At 35.8% G+C, this 14,638-nt stretch overlaps 1 protein-coding gene across 2 annotated transcripts in view; it reads left to right on the forward strand.

The window, feature by feature from the left end:
• LOC142350608 (uncharacterized) overlaps positions 1 to 14,638 on the forward strand; it is a 32,829-nt gene that overhangs the window by 246 nt on the left and 17,945 nt on the right. The gene's annotated exons all lie outside the window — the stretch shown is intronic.

Below are 14,638 nucleotides of genomic sequence, written 5' to 3' on the forward strand. Positions count from 1 at the left end.
TAATGGTCAAGAGAAATGGGAGACTACAAATCCTAATTCTCAAACAATCAAATTTTTCAATTCCTCTAAAGCTCAGTTTGTGTAGACGATGTACATTAAAGGTTTAGATCTTCTCCGTTTGTGCCCCAGCTTAGTGCGTGCATAATAATTGCAACCCCCGAGCGCAATTACCACACTTTCAAAGTATGAGTGAATATGTAATGGTAACGTGCTCTGCAACTGGGGATTCAATAACATGGGGCATAACGGAGAGACAGCAGAGAAGATCCAAAACGTATACGACATAGCCATAACCCCCCCCCCCCCCCCCCTCCTGAAAAAAAAGAAACCGAAATTTGATAATGAAAAGTTCAAAATCATTTTAAAATTTCTAGAATCTAATCTCCCCCACCCCCGCCCCAGCGTTTTTATGTCTCCTATTTACAAATTATGTTCTGTTTTATACCCCGTTACTATGTAAAAAAAACTTTTGCTCTTCGGAGCCTAAAAGTTATGCCCACTAAGCCGGGGGAGGGGGATTCGATCCGAGTTTTAGATAAATCTCTGGCTGGAAAAATGTGTACTTGCACTGCAAACCATTGTATGAATATGGCGGATGCGCTTAGCTTAGAGTTTGCCAATAAAATACCTCACAGCTGGACACTCCAACCGTAGTTTTAATTCACACATGTGATTATTTGAGTTAGTGGCATTTCTGTCGCTTTAAATTGAGAGTATGAAAATTGTTCATTATGAGAGCCAAATTTATCATCTGTGGGGATCTATTCTGCCCCCCCCCCCAGGTTAGTGAGCATGAATCTTTGACCCACAGGCGCACGTGCTATTTTCTTACATAATAACGTGCCATATATATATATATATATATATATATATATATATATATATATATATATATATAACAACATATAACTTGCTACTCGGGGGTCATGAAAAAACAGTGGGGGGGGGAAGGAACAGAATAGATCCATCTTTGGCCTCAACTGAGCTGCTAAAGCATGAAAGATTTCGTTAATTAATATTGGGTGCACTGTTCTGCTTTGTGAACCTATTTCTGCAAACCTCTAATTTAACCGCTCAATTGGGATCACCCAGCTTAGTGGGCATATAACTTTGACATCTTTTCTACACCCTTTGACATCTTTTCTTTGAGGGGGGCGGACAAACGGAAAAAATCCCAAATTAAGTCTAGTTGTATAGCATGTTATTATGTAAAAACCTAGCCCGTGCGGCTGAAGGGCAATAGAGTTATGCCTTTTGTGCTGATTGCCAAAGAGAATAGATCCAATTTAATCTCTATATTGATTTCATACGATTTTCAGATAGTAGTAATGAAAATGCCTGGTTTGTAACGGGGGGGGGGACCTGTCCCCCCCCCCCCGATACAATACAGGCATGGCCTTTTTTAGGTATCCTTTTCGAAATCTTGTAAAATTTCTCGAAATTTTTGTTTCTCGAGGTTGGCAAAGACTTGAAATTTTTTTGAGAGTTTGATGTTGCGAGAGTGGTGGAACTTGTAAAATTTTTGGAAAAAAAATGGGGGGTGAATGAGGGAAACTTGTAAAATTTTTCGAAAATTTTTCGAAAATTTTGCGAAAATTTTGTTTTTCGTGGTTGACAAAGATTTGTAATTTTTTTGTAAAATTGGTGTTGTGAGAGTGTTGAAAATTGTAAAATTTTTGGAAAAAAGTTGATGTGGTGATTGAAAACTTTAAAATTGATAAGTTTCTGTTCCAATGTAAGAAATTTAATAGTTTTGCGAGTCTGAGACCGCAAAAGTGGTATTAATTTTATGGGTTTTATTGCCCATATGTTTGAATTAACAAGCAAGTGCGAAGTATTGAAATTGGAAGTTTGTTGAATTTCAAGCCTCGAGAGAAGTTTCAAGTACAGTTTCGAACTGAAAATATCGCATGAGAATGAATGGGGGACAAAAAATCGTGAAAATTGACTGAAAAATTGAAGAAATTGGGGTTTAAAATTTGTCTGAAAATTGGTTAAAAAAGTGATTTTATCGGTTTATTACTGTGTCGGGAAATGCTTGATATGGGAGTCAATTGAATTTTGGTGAAATTACGCGTTGAAAATAGTTTGAATGGAGCGCATAAGGTGTATTTTTAAAGCCATTTTGCGTCAAAAAGACAAAATTTTGAAAAAAAAAGTGCAAAAATTGCTGTTTTTTGGTAGTAAAAAAATAAAAAAAAAATTGTTTTTCGCCGCCAATAAGCATTTTCATACAATTAAAAAATTGTTCAAAAATGGTACGAGAAATACTGTCAAGGAATCGGGTTTATATTAAATATTATTTAGTGAAAACTTGTAACTATATTTGTTGTATTTTTTGAAGAAAAAAGGCCAAAAATGTGCAGAAATTTTTAATTTCTGAGGTAACAATGTAGAATAAAATGTTCTATGCTAGTTATAAGGGAGTGGGCAACAAAGTTTTATAATGTGAAAGTTTGCTCGAACAGTTAATAATGAGTTATTGGGTGTTGTTTGCATGTTACTTTTTATTAAAATTTTGTTGTTTTTCGGCATTTTTTGACCAAAAAGTGAAAGAATTGATGTTTCTTGGCCGTAAAATGTATAATAAAGTAATTTTCCTTAGCTGAAATGCAATTTACAATGAAATTTTGTCAATTTAACAACTTGGCGAAACAAATAATAGTGATTAACTGGGTGCTGATTATTTGTTTTTTTTTGTTATTTTATGTTTTTATTTAAAACAATCACTATTTTGCGAACCAAATGTTCTAAGAGAACGGTCGGCTAAAATAACTGACGTCCAATTGTACAGTATTCAGTGTACAAGGTTGTTTCAACTATTTGTTGCAAAATTGTGGATAAAAAAGTGTGAGAGATTAAGAACAAAAAGGGCATGATTTGGACAATTTTGCCGGCGATTAACACATTTATGTATCTATGAAGACTTCTTTGAAGTGTTCATGTATGACTTCACTACATGTTAGACAAAACTTGGTGTGGCAACTAGGCTGAGTTTGAGTTTGAGTTCTATTTTTAGCATATCTGTGCAATCGACCATGTAAAGCCAAAGTGAGGAAAAGTGGTCTTAAATAGTTTTATTGGTATTGCATTTTCTTTGCGATTCAATTCAAAGCAAGCCGCATTTTTTAAATTCCTTCTACAGCGTGTTCATACCATTAGGAGTGTATTTCTTGTCCATAACGGAAACAAAGTTACGACTGAAAAATTTTCCTTTCACGATAATAGTGACTTTTACCACAAAATTTCGTGCTCTAGCAAACGAATTGTTGTTGCTTCAGTGAAAACATACGAAACAACGGGAACATATATCACTCTACGACTCTTCAAAAAAGACTCCGAGGAATTTTGTTTTAACCAAAGAATAACTCTCTCAGCTGCTGAATTCGATCTTCTCGGCCAGAAATTAAAAATGATTCAAGATCTATCGTCTCGAGGAACTGCAAAGAAAAATAAACGAAGGCAAAGATCTGTTTGTGAAAATGATCTTGAAGAAAGACCTCAGTGCGAAGGTGGAAGAGCAAGAAAAGCACGACAAAAAATAACAAATAAAGCAAGTGAAAGTGACAAGGAAAATTAATTAGCAAATTGGTGGAGGCAATGGTTGAGCGAACACCGGAATATTTTCGCCAGTTTTCCAAACAATATCGTTACTATATATGTCGAAGTGAGCCTATATTTGACCATACAGTAACAAAGAACTTTGCCTACAGCTTGCATATGAATGAAGATTTTTGTAAAGTACCTGGATCTCATTATCATGTTATTGCCTCCAGTGATCAGCTTCCTAATTCTTTCAAGTCTACAGCATCCAAACCATTCATTATACCTTGTCTCTTTTCCTGTTTCAAACTACTTATTAAAACTAACTTAACAAATACAGTTTTCCGTGGAAAAATAATGAACAAAATTGACGAAGCGGTGAACTACAACGAGCAACACCAATTGAACTTTGCAAACTCTAAGAGAAAATTACCTAACGTTGATTGTGTTCTCACTAATAGTGTTCAAACACAAACTGACTTTTTGCCTACTTGTACGATTGATAGATTCTTTAGTAATTATAATGGTGGTCTGTACGGTGAGCTTTCAAGAATACTTGATGTATTAAATAGTGGCTATGGTTGTTTGAGTGTTTACAATAGTTTGATTTTGATAAATTTTAATATGGAATCGAAATCTTCGAATTAATAATTGTGTTATTTGTTGTTTTTGAATAAAGATCTGTGCAAAAAAAATAATTAAAAATGTTAGAGCATATGATTAGCAAAGCATATTAGGTCATTATCGTTCATATTCAACAATAAAGGATAATCGTAACCAAACATCACATGCGCAATATAAATACAAAAAAGTCCACATAGTTTTGAGTTTTGATTTTGAACTGGCTTAAGTTTGAGTGCTTGAGTTACTTCATTGTAAAACTGTATCAGACGGGAATACAATATTTGGTAGTTTTGTATCGGGATTCCAAGCGGGTCAGCCATATAAACTTTGTTTTCGTGAAACAAAATAACCATCCAATGACTTCCTTTATATTGCGCTGGTGAAGCATTAACAATAATAAAATCTTCTCTTGTTAGCTTTGGGAAATTGTCCTCTGCAAAAACTCCGTAAAAACAATATTTCAAATGAATACATTTTCCCAACAAATAGCGTATTTCATCACTATCCATCGGTGGGGTAGGTGATAATTGAGTTTTTTGTCACCTTTTGTTCCGAATTAACATAAAACGTTGAGCTTTTTTCGCCCAGAAATAGAATTTCTACGTTGGCCGCCAATGCTCCGTCAAATGTAAGTTGAACCGAAATTGAGCAATTTGTAAGTTCTGGATGAATGAAATCATGAGAAGCCTCTTGCGTTGAAGTTAAATCAAAAGCTAGAATAAAGTGATTGGGATAATTTTCCAGAGTTTTGCCATGCCCACCTTTGTGAAGAAAATCCAGGGCTTCCAGAGGATTGAAGTAAATGCAGTGGTTAAAAGTTGTTGAGACCGGAATTCCAACAATAGGTTGACCATTGCTATAAACAACACTTTGGCTTAACTTGAATTTCTGGTAGTGAAAAGGATTAGTGCGATTAGTTCCAAGGTATGCTTGATTTTTTGCCATCGCAATTTTCATACGTCGCAAAAACTCCTTAAAAACAATATTGCAAATGAATACATTTTCCCATCAAATAGCGTATTTCATCACTATCCATCGGTGGGTTAGGTGATAATTGAGTTTTTTGTCACCTTTCGTTCCGAATTAACATAAAACGTTGAGCTTTTTTCGCCCAGAAATAAAATGTCTACGTTGGCCGCCAATGCTCCGTCAAATGTAAGTTGAACCGAAATTGAGCAATTTGTAAGTTCTGGATGAATGAAATCATGAGAAGCCTCTTGCGTTGAAGTTAAATCAAAAGCTAGAATAAAGTGATTGGGATAATTTTCCAGAGTTATGCCAAGCCCACCTTTGTGAAGAAAATCCAGGGCATCCAGAGTATTGAAGTAAATGCGGTGGTGAAAAGTTGTTGAAAACGGAGTTCCAACAATAGGTTGACCATTTCTATAAACAACACTTTGGCTCAAATTGAGTTTCTGGTAGTGAAAACGATTAGTGCGATTAGTTCCGAGGTATGCTTGATTTGTTGCCATCGCAATTATCATACGTCGTACAGGTTCTTTCAAAGAATATCCTCATGGCTCCAACTTCTTATTCCAGTTGTAGCTAAAAATGTTCGTGGTAATACTTCTGTATAGCGATACACGGCAGGGGTTTTTAGTAGAGTTTTCTCAATTGCCGTCAAAATATGATCCGCTATTGTCATTTTTCTAACGTAGAGATTAGCTTCAATTATTCTAACTTTGTAATGTTTGTTTGACTCTGAAATTACAGCAAAATCATTTGTAGATCTTCTAAATGAAATTCGCAGAGTAACACCACTAAGTAAGTGTTTATCAAAAGTTAAAAAATTACTCGCCGGCTTTCCAATGAAATAGTTTTCCTGGGAATTCGCAACAAGAGCTTTTCTGGCCGCCACGTCGTCCACGCGGCCGTCAGTGCCATCAATTTTAGCAGGCTCATCCTCGTAACAATATCCCTGACAAATTAGCCATGTGTTTTTCGCAGTTTTTCCTGAAGAAAATTCCGTTTCAATGAATGCTTTGTGCGCATAGTTTCCGTTTGTGTTGGATTTTTTAACACCGTTAGCAGATACAGTGCATTCTGAAAATAAAGAATGTAATGCGTTGTTGCTGAAGTATTGCGCGTCTGTATTTGTAGCATCAGTTCCTGTCCTTAAATCGCCGTCATTGTTTCGGGATATTTTGCATTTAATTTCAAGTAAATTTTGTAAATCTATGAAATTGTTCTTATCGCCCAAAACTTCACACTCAAGCATTGGACCGTCCGGGGAATATGATGGTCCGACTTTTTGAGTAAAAGCATTGTCAAATGTAATAAGTAGAGGCTGTTTTTCAAACAAATCAAGTGTGGTGTGTGTTGCCTCTGCGGGCAGTAAATTAGTAATCATTTTGAACATTAGAAAAGAAATTTGACCGATTTCTCGTCAAAGGCTTCTTCTTACGAGTGCCTTGTTTTGGTTTTTCACCGTTAGTTTTTAATTTACGCGTTCTTCCTGTTTTTGATCCGCCAACTTGTTTTCTTACAGTTTTTTGAAAAGTCGATTTTATTGCTTGTTTTGGAGACTTTTTCTTTGTAACAGCCTCTACCAGCTCAGGAGCAGCTTGAACAATTAATTCACGCCCAATCTTTTTGGCTACAGGCCAAAGAAACTTTCTTGCAATCGGCAAGGCAGCTCTGCCAATACCTGCTGCTAAAGCCCCCAAACCACTTCCTCGTTGGCGATAGTGTCCTGAAAAGTAGGGTGATACCGATTGCTGTTGATAGTAGGCTTCCATTTAGTCGAATTTTTAAAAATTCAATGTCAAAATAACTTTTCCTGTTCCAGCGAATGGAACTAATTGTCCGGTTTCTGTCCGCAATTGAATTTCAATTGACTGAAAATTTTTTGATACTAAGTTTTTGTATTCCAAGTTGCTGGAAACAATTCTGTGTGTTGGCTCAATTTCGCATGGGCTACCGTTTTTCAGGCGATGTTTTGAATCAATGACTCGAATAAGCGGAGCTTTAGTATCGTATCACCTACGTATTGATACTCAATTATGTTAACATAAACAAAAATCAGTTGCTTCCCTGCAGACAAATCAAAAGGATAATCACCAACAAAAGTTTTTTCTTCATCATCTGCCATGGCCAGATTTTCAAAAGTTTCCAACTTCTTGTATCCAATATGATAACCAGACCCATCATGAATACCGTTGAAACCTAGGGTACTTGGAATTTCGTTATCCGGAAAAGTAATTCCTTCGTTTTTACCGAAACAGTGGAACAAAACCCCATTGATTTTTTTAAACTGATAGTCAAAATGAGGCAATCCGCTAGCTGTTTTTAAGGATCTCAAAAGATGGTCACGGTTTTCATAGGAATCAATTCCAATGATAGCTCGTTCTCCTCCGTATGGTCTGGAGAATGCATCAAATGGAATACTTTTCTCATAAAATTTAAGGCCTTCAGAAAAAAATATCTTCAGATCACTTTTGTTCACTTGATTTATTTTTGCCGGGAAGATAATTTCACTTAAAGCACCTCGCCAATCCCCTTCCAAATTAATTTCTTCATTGAAATAATTTTTGAATGAGGACAAGGTGTTTTGAGGGAAAATATTCGTAGAGGCTGACGAAACTAAGTGAGCCGTGAATTCATTCATGTTTTGTTATTTCACTACTATTGTCTCGAATTTTGACCAACTCTAACTCGTTAAATTTTCCTTTGACTGGCTCTTGGGTTGCGTCAAGGAGACTATAAGTAGGGGGATTTCTTGTAGGTATATCGTAAATCTCGAAGACTTCGTTGGTAAATGTTTGCTTATATCCTGTTCTAAAAGGAAGATCCGCTTTTGATATTCGCACAAAGTCCCCAACGTAAAATTTTGGTCGACGAACTAGTTTTGCTGATGTATTAAAAATTAATGATATCAAGTAAGGAACGTCTTTCTTTGTAACTTTATTGGGCGCCATTTTCGTTACTCTGTTGACTCTAGAGTTAATGGTTTGTACAAAGCTCTGCAATTGATTAATATACGAGTATGTCCATTTGTCCTCAAAATACTTGTATATCAGATTCTTGAGCGATCGTATATTTCTTTCCGCAAATGCTGATTTTTTCTCGCTTAAAGTTTTATAAACTTCAATTTCATTTTTCTGACAAAGAGTGCTGAAGGAGCCCTTAAATTCTGTACCAGCATCTACCCACACATTTTTAGGTCGCTTGCTCTTTATCATTTTCTTAAACGCATCGGCTGTTGTTGTGGCGTATTTTGATTTTAAGGGTTCGACTCGTAGATAACGTGAGAGACAGTCCACCGCAACCAATAAATATCTTTCATCTTTGTTCTCTTTTGCTAATTTATCAACATAAGCCAAGTCTAGCGACCAAATCTCATTTATATTGTAAGCAATAACTTTGAGTGTTGGAAATCTTTTTCTATATTTCTTATGCTTTGTGTGGGAATTTTTACCCTCTAGAAACAACTTCACTTTACTTGGTTTCAATTTTGTGCTTTTTGTAGATTTTTTATGCTTCTGTCTGCTGCGGGACCTTTCGTATATTTTAACTAAAGCAATTTTTTCTCATTCGTCGAAAGACTCCCAGTCCTTCTCCTCTTGCTGAGTTCTGTCTTCCTTTGAAGTTTCGAAACCAATTCCGGCGTGTGAAGATTCCTCTGTAAGTAATTGGCTGGTTTCTTTGTGCTTGATTCTTTTTGGCGCAAAAGTTTTCTTTTTGTTTCTTTGTTTGGTAACTCTTTGAGTTCTTTTCCGGATCGCAATTTTAGCATTACTGTTGATCACCAAGTCTTCTTTTATGTTTAAAGCCTCTAGAATCTTGAAATAATCTGGAATTATTTATTTTTTCAGTTGGTTGTTGCAAATCATAGAGAAAAATGGGAACATTTATTCCTGTCGCTGTTCCGTGAACAATGAAATTCTCTTTTTCGTGTATAACAACGTTTTTTGACTCTTTAATTAGGTTAACTATTTTTTCCGTCCTGGTTAATTTCGGTGGCGCTAGCTTGTTTAGATTTTGAAGAATTTTGTCTGCATGTACTTTTAACAACTCAGTAGGATCAGTCGTTTCCCTTGTATGCAAAATTTCTTGGTTCTCTTTGTCATTGTTTTCATTTGGTCGCATACGGTTCAAAAACGAAAATTGAGCACCTCTATGCTGAACTCTGGAATCATTTAGAATTTGTCATGAATATGGTTGCTCCTTCATAAACTGATTTTTGGGAATCAAAATAAACTCTTCAGCTGTTGTCATTGCTTAACTCAAATGCATGAAACAAAATTTAATAATGAGTTAAATCAGTTCGAAACCGGTTTTTGTTAGTAAAAGTGCTCGCCGTTTATCCATTGATGACTTTTTCTTGAGAACGCCTTCAAATATGTGTCTGTAATATTCTAAGTCTCTTACTTTCACTCTAACATGGCCCAGTAAAACATTGTCAAGACATTCACACAAAACAAGTATAGCATCACTGTCACAACTACGCAAATATTTCCTTAACTGTTTTGGCTGCAAATGCACCATTTGCTTCAGTATAGATAATTTTTTCTCTTTCATTGTTTAGAGGAGTTGTTTCTGCTTTATCAGATGGAAGATAGAAAACTGAAGGACCTGGCTCAGTAATATTTGAACAGTATCGTAAACAATCAGAAGTCTTTGGATCAAGATCGATAAGCAAATGCCCAAACGGTTTTTTCGTTGCCAATTGAAAGCAATGTTTTAAAAATTTAACAAGGTTCAACTGTTTACCTAAAAATTCGACTTGTTGAATATCACGGGCTGATTTGAACAAAATGATGTGTGTCGTGTTCAGGTCTATTGTACGAGACCACTTGCTCTGTTGATAAAGGTTGTGCTTTATATAAATAACATTAATGTTTTTGTGACGCCCTGCAGTGGCCAATTTAACAAATTCTTTGTCATTGTAAATTTCTTCGCACGAGTCGTGTATTATCAGATGACAGTTTGCAAGGCTACTCAAAAATTCTAAATTGGCATACTTTTTAAACGTAACACCAAGTGTTTTCTCCATTTTGATGTATATTTGTTGCATTTCTCTGTATAAAAAAATGATGTTGTTAAAATTTGGGTAAAATGTGTTTGCAATCAACATTTTAAAAATTAACTGTGTTTTGTCACAACCTGAAGGCCCTACAACGGCCATAAAGACTCTATCTTGCGTAGATATAATCTTATTCATAGTCTTGGATTTGGTAAAATGTATCCAACTAAACTTGACAGTATTGATATCCAAACTGAAGTTTCTTCACAATTTGGTTTAAAAATGGTTAATTTAACAATACAAAGTGATATCAGCAGTAAAATAACAAACATTTGAACGAAAAATACAACTTCTGACCGTTGCAACGTTGTTTGATTACAAAATTTCCATGAAGATTTGCTGCTACTTTCTTTTTTAAAAAAACTTTCTTCTACAACAGCGTCAACTTGATCAACTGTTACTCCCTCCATCTCGAGACAAAATAAATTTTCTTAAAAAATGTATTGAGAAAAAAGTCACTCTATATAAAACAATTCATAGCAATTGAACTCAGTTAGAAAGTCTTTCATATGAACCATAAAGCACTCCGGAAGTCGCTCAGTTTTGTCATAATGAACAATTTTGTGTAGTCTTTCTTCCTTCACCAAGTGCTGAATCTCCTTTAGCAGTGAAGGATCGTTCTTGTCAATTTTTTCACCAACCGGGTGTTTCGATATCAGTAAGAGTCTCTGAGGACAGACTCTGCGTTGAGTTTTTGACATTCTGCTTTCTCCACTGAAGAAAAGGTTCAATATAATATACTAAATGAGTAAATGAGCGAATTCCGTCCTCAGTCAGCAACAATTTAACTTTTCTCTGTAAAAACTGGTTTCCGGTTTTTATGGTTTCGTCTTTGGAAATTGAAAGACTCAGATTCCCGTCTCCCGTAATCAAGGCGCAAATTGTTGAACTCGGTGAGAAGGGTGCTTCCACTTTCGTCAATTCCTCTCTCATTTGTTAACCAGTTGAAATAGAAAATGGCTTTTGCTTTTGCACAATGTTTGTTGAAAATGTTTTTGCCCTTTGAATGATTTTGACAGTTTTGTGTAATATAGTTCACAGATATCAAAGGACACGCGAGTGAATTCAGATCAATGACAGAACACTCAAACAAATCTGACAAAAATTTTACTTTTTCCTCTCCCTTAGCGTAGAATATTGCACCCGGATTCCTCAAGCGAACGCTTTGAATTATTTTTGTAAGATAAATATAAGGATAGTTTCCTGTGTCCCACTCAATGCCGTGCAAATTTGTAGTCAACCAACTGAAAGATTGCTTTTGTTGAGTTGTTAACTCACTATAACTTGTTGGAGGTAAAAATGATACGCAGTCAAGATAGTCGTCGTTGCAAACACCAAATTCTTTAACAATAAATTTTTCTTTTCTGTGACGAAACCCTTCAACGTCTAACACAACTGTTTTGCTGCTCAGCATTCCAATAAATGAAAAATTGACGGATGAAAAACCTTTATATATAAGCAAAACAATATTCCCGACAAATGTCCGCTAAAACAGTTGCTGCTTTTCCACGGAAGCATGTAAGAGTAACCAGGTCCTTGGTTATATATTTCGTATATGAAACCACATGCGTCGTGTAAAATAGCGTGCAAACGTAAAACTTTTGAGATTTTCAAGTATTTATCTACTGAAGAATTATCTATGCCGATAATACCACCGTAGGGCCTCAGTTTTAGCGCTTTATCAAAATCAAACCCTTCAATTTCACTAAAATATGCACTTGTAGCCAGAAAATAATTTAACCTTACACTGTTGTTTGGGTATAGTGATGAAACCGATAAATAAATTTCGTGGATCTTGTTCAACCAGTTTCTGCATACAATTGGTTTTTCAAGACGCATACCTTCTTTTCGCTAGCCTGGCTGCGCAACAAAATGATTGGCAATATAAGAAAATGGATTATTGACCATTGAGTCGCGAAAACAATTTATTAACAACAGACAAAATGGGATTTGATTTATTAAGCACATACTTAACCTTGATCATGTATAAGCAAATTCCTTTGAAACTGTTCCAAGATAAGAAAGCAGTAAACGAATTTTCCTAGCATATGCTGGTCTTAGTGTGTATGTATCCTCATAAATAATTTACACAATACGCTAGTAACCACACAAACACACGCACACACAAAATGCATACAAAACTGTTAACGTTATACTTTTGATTACCATTGATAAGAAAGTATTAAATACGTTCGAGTGCTATGCAGACACGAAAGGTAGCGTAAAAACAGTGAGGTTAAGTTTGGTTCCAAAGCTTAATAAACTCGAGAGTGTAACAAAACGCTATTGCGAGAACACATGTTAAGTCCCAGACATTAACAAACCTTAAAGCCTTTTATATCTTTTGATCTACATGGCATTCCTCAGATCAACGCTGTTAGTAGAGGTCTTAGTGGGGCTGTCAGGTCTGATAGGTTTGGAATAATATTTATAATGTGGTGAATGCTTCCCATAAAGGAACGTAGTTGTTTAAAGGTATATGGAGGGTCCATTTGGGCTATAGCGTTTGTTTTTTCTCTTTTGTGATAATCCCGTTCGGGTTTATTTTGTATCCTAGCCATGTAGCTTCTGTTTGTAGGAATTCGCATGTTGGTAATTTATTGCGAGGTTTTCTTTGTCTAGTTTTCACAGTACTTTGTCAATTTCAACTTCGTAATCCTCTATTGATCCTTTAGTGATTATTATCATGTCATCTAGAAATGCGTGGGCTGGACTGATATTAATTAATGTGTAGTCCATTGCCTTTTGAAATGTTGCGGGCATGCCCGTTAAGCCGTAAAATCCATTTATGAATCTGTATGTGACGGTCGCATTTCCTCCCAAAATTTTAAGTTTGTAGTGTTTTTGCGGGTCCTATTGGAGTGGTATTTGGCTATGCGCATATTTTGAATCTGTTTTTCAGAAATATATAATGGCTGTTTTGTTTTGTAATTCGCTAATTTTTTTCGATATCGTTTCCATGAGGCGGTGGATGCTTTGCATCTGGTATTTGTTTTTTTAATTGCGTCATTTAATTCTTTTGCATCTAGTGCTAATTTTATTGAGTTGTCACTTTTGACCGTAATTACTACAGGACTGATAAAATATTCGTCTGAGCATTTTTCTAGTTTTATGATTTCTTTGTCGTCGATTAATTTTTTCAATTCTTTTTCTACCTTGTCAACTAGGTGAAGTGGGATTCTTCTTCCTTTGTGTTGAGTTGAATTGAAGTATTGTTTGAAGGTTGATTTTGCTATATGCTTTTTTGACCTGTCCATGCGGATGCATAGGTGCGGGTATTTTTTAAAAACTTTGTGTGCGATTTGGTGACTTTTATTTAGGTTAACATTAAATACTTTCTCATCTTTTTGTTTTTGTGCGAGTTGTATCCCAGTTTTTGGAGAAACTCTCTGCTCAACAGGTTCACTGTATTGTGTAGAACCACTAAGATTTCACAATTTCTTGCGGAGCTGTTTCCAGATGTGATGTTGATTTGGATGGCACATTGTATTTTTTTTGTTGTTGTTGAAGCACCTGAACTCGCCCAATTGGGTTGATCCTTTGTTTATGTTTTTGCCGAGTTTTGCAGTTAGTTTGTCTGCTGTAGACTGTGATATGAAGCTCGAAGGGCTTCCGTTGTCTACTAGTCACTGTAGCTTTGTGTCGCCCGTGTGGTTTTCTATCCAGAATTCTCCAATGTTGGACTTATTGATTTTGTTGATCACTGTTTTTGTCCAATTTTTGATGAGGTCTCTGGTGTTCCAATCCTCCATCATTTCAGGTATGTAGCAAGTGCTCAAGTGCTCTCTGGGTCTACTGATTTGTCTTCTGTCGAGTTTGTGCTTCCTGCTTGTGATGTTTTGTCTTCCGAGTTTGTATTCATATTTCTTACTCTTTTTGTATTATTCTGGTTGTTGTTGTATTGGTAAGTGTTCTGTAGGTTTCTGTTTTGTATATTATTTTTGTATTGTGTTCTTTGTGGGGGTCGGGGAGGCATTTCTGCTTTGCACACTTTAGCATAATGGCCTATTTTCTTGCAGATTCTGTATATTTCTTGTTTTGATGAGCATGTGTTTAGATGGCCTGGCACGAATTTGTAGCCGCATTTCCAGCAGTCTGGTATGGGGCTCGTTTTTGGTGTTTGTAAGATGCCAGTTTATTGTTGAATGTTGTTGCGGCGTACGTAATGTACTTCGTTTGTCCCAATCGGGCTTGTCAATGTTGTTTCTGTTATTATTGTTCACCTTTTGTTGGTTCTCTTGACCTCGTTCACGTGCTAACGCATATTGAAGTGTCCCGATTGGTTCTCTATCTTCTGATAAGAGATCCATTTGCGCGTTTCTCATTCCTTGAATGAATATACTTTTCACTAAGCTGTCTTCTGGTTCCTCCCAGTTGCATAGTGCTGCCTTTTATTTTATCCTACTGTGGAATTTCGCCAGGGGTTCGTTTACTTCTTGTTTACAG

The sequence above is a fragment of the Convolutriloba macropyga genome, chromosome 1 (assembly GCF_964194025.1).
Source record: "Convolutriloba macropyga chromosome 1, txConMacr16.3, whole genome shotgun sequence".
Classification (NCBI taxonomy): domain Eukaryota; kingdom Metazoa; phylum Xenacoelomorpha; order Acoela; family Convolutidae; genus Convolutriloba; species Convolutriloba macropyga.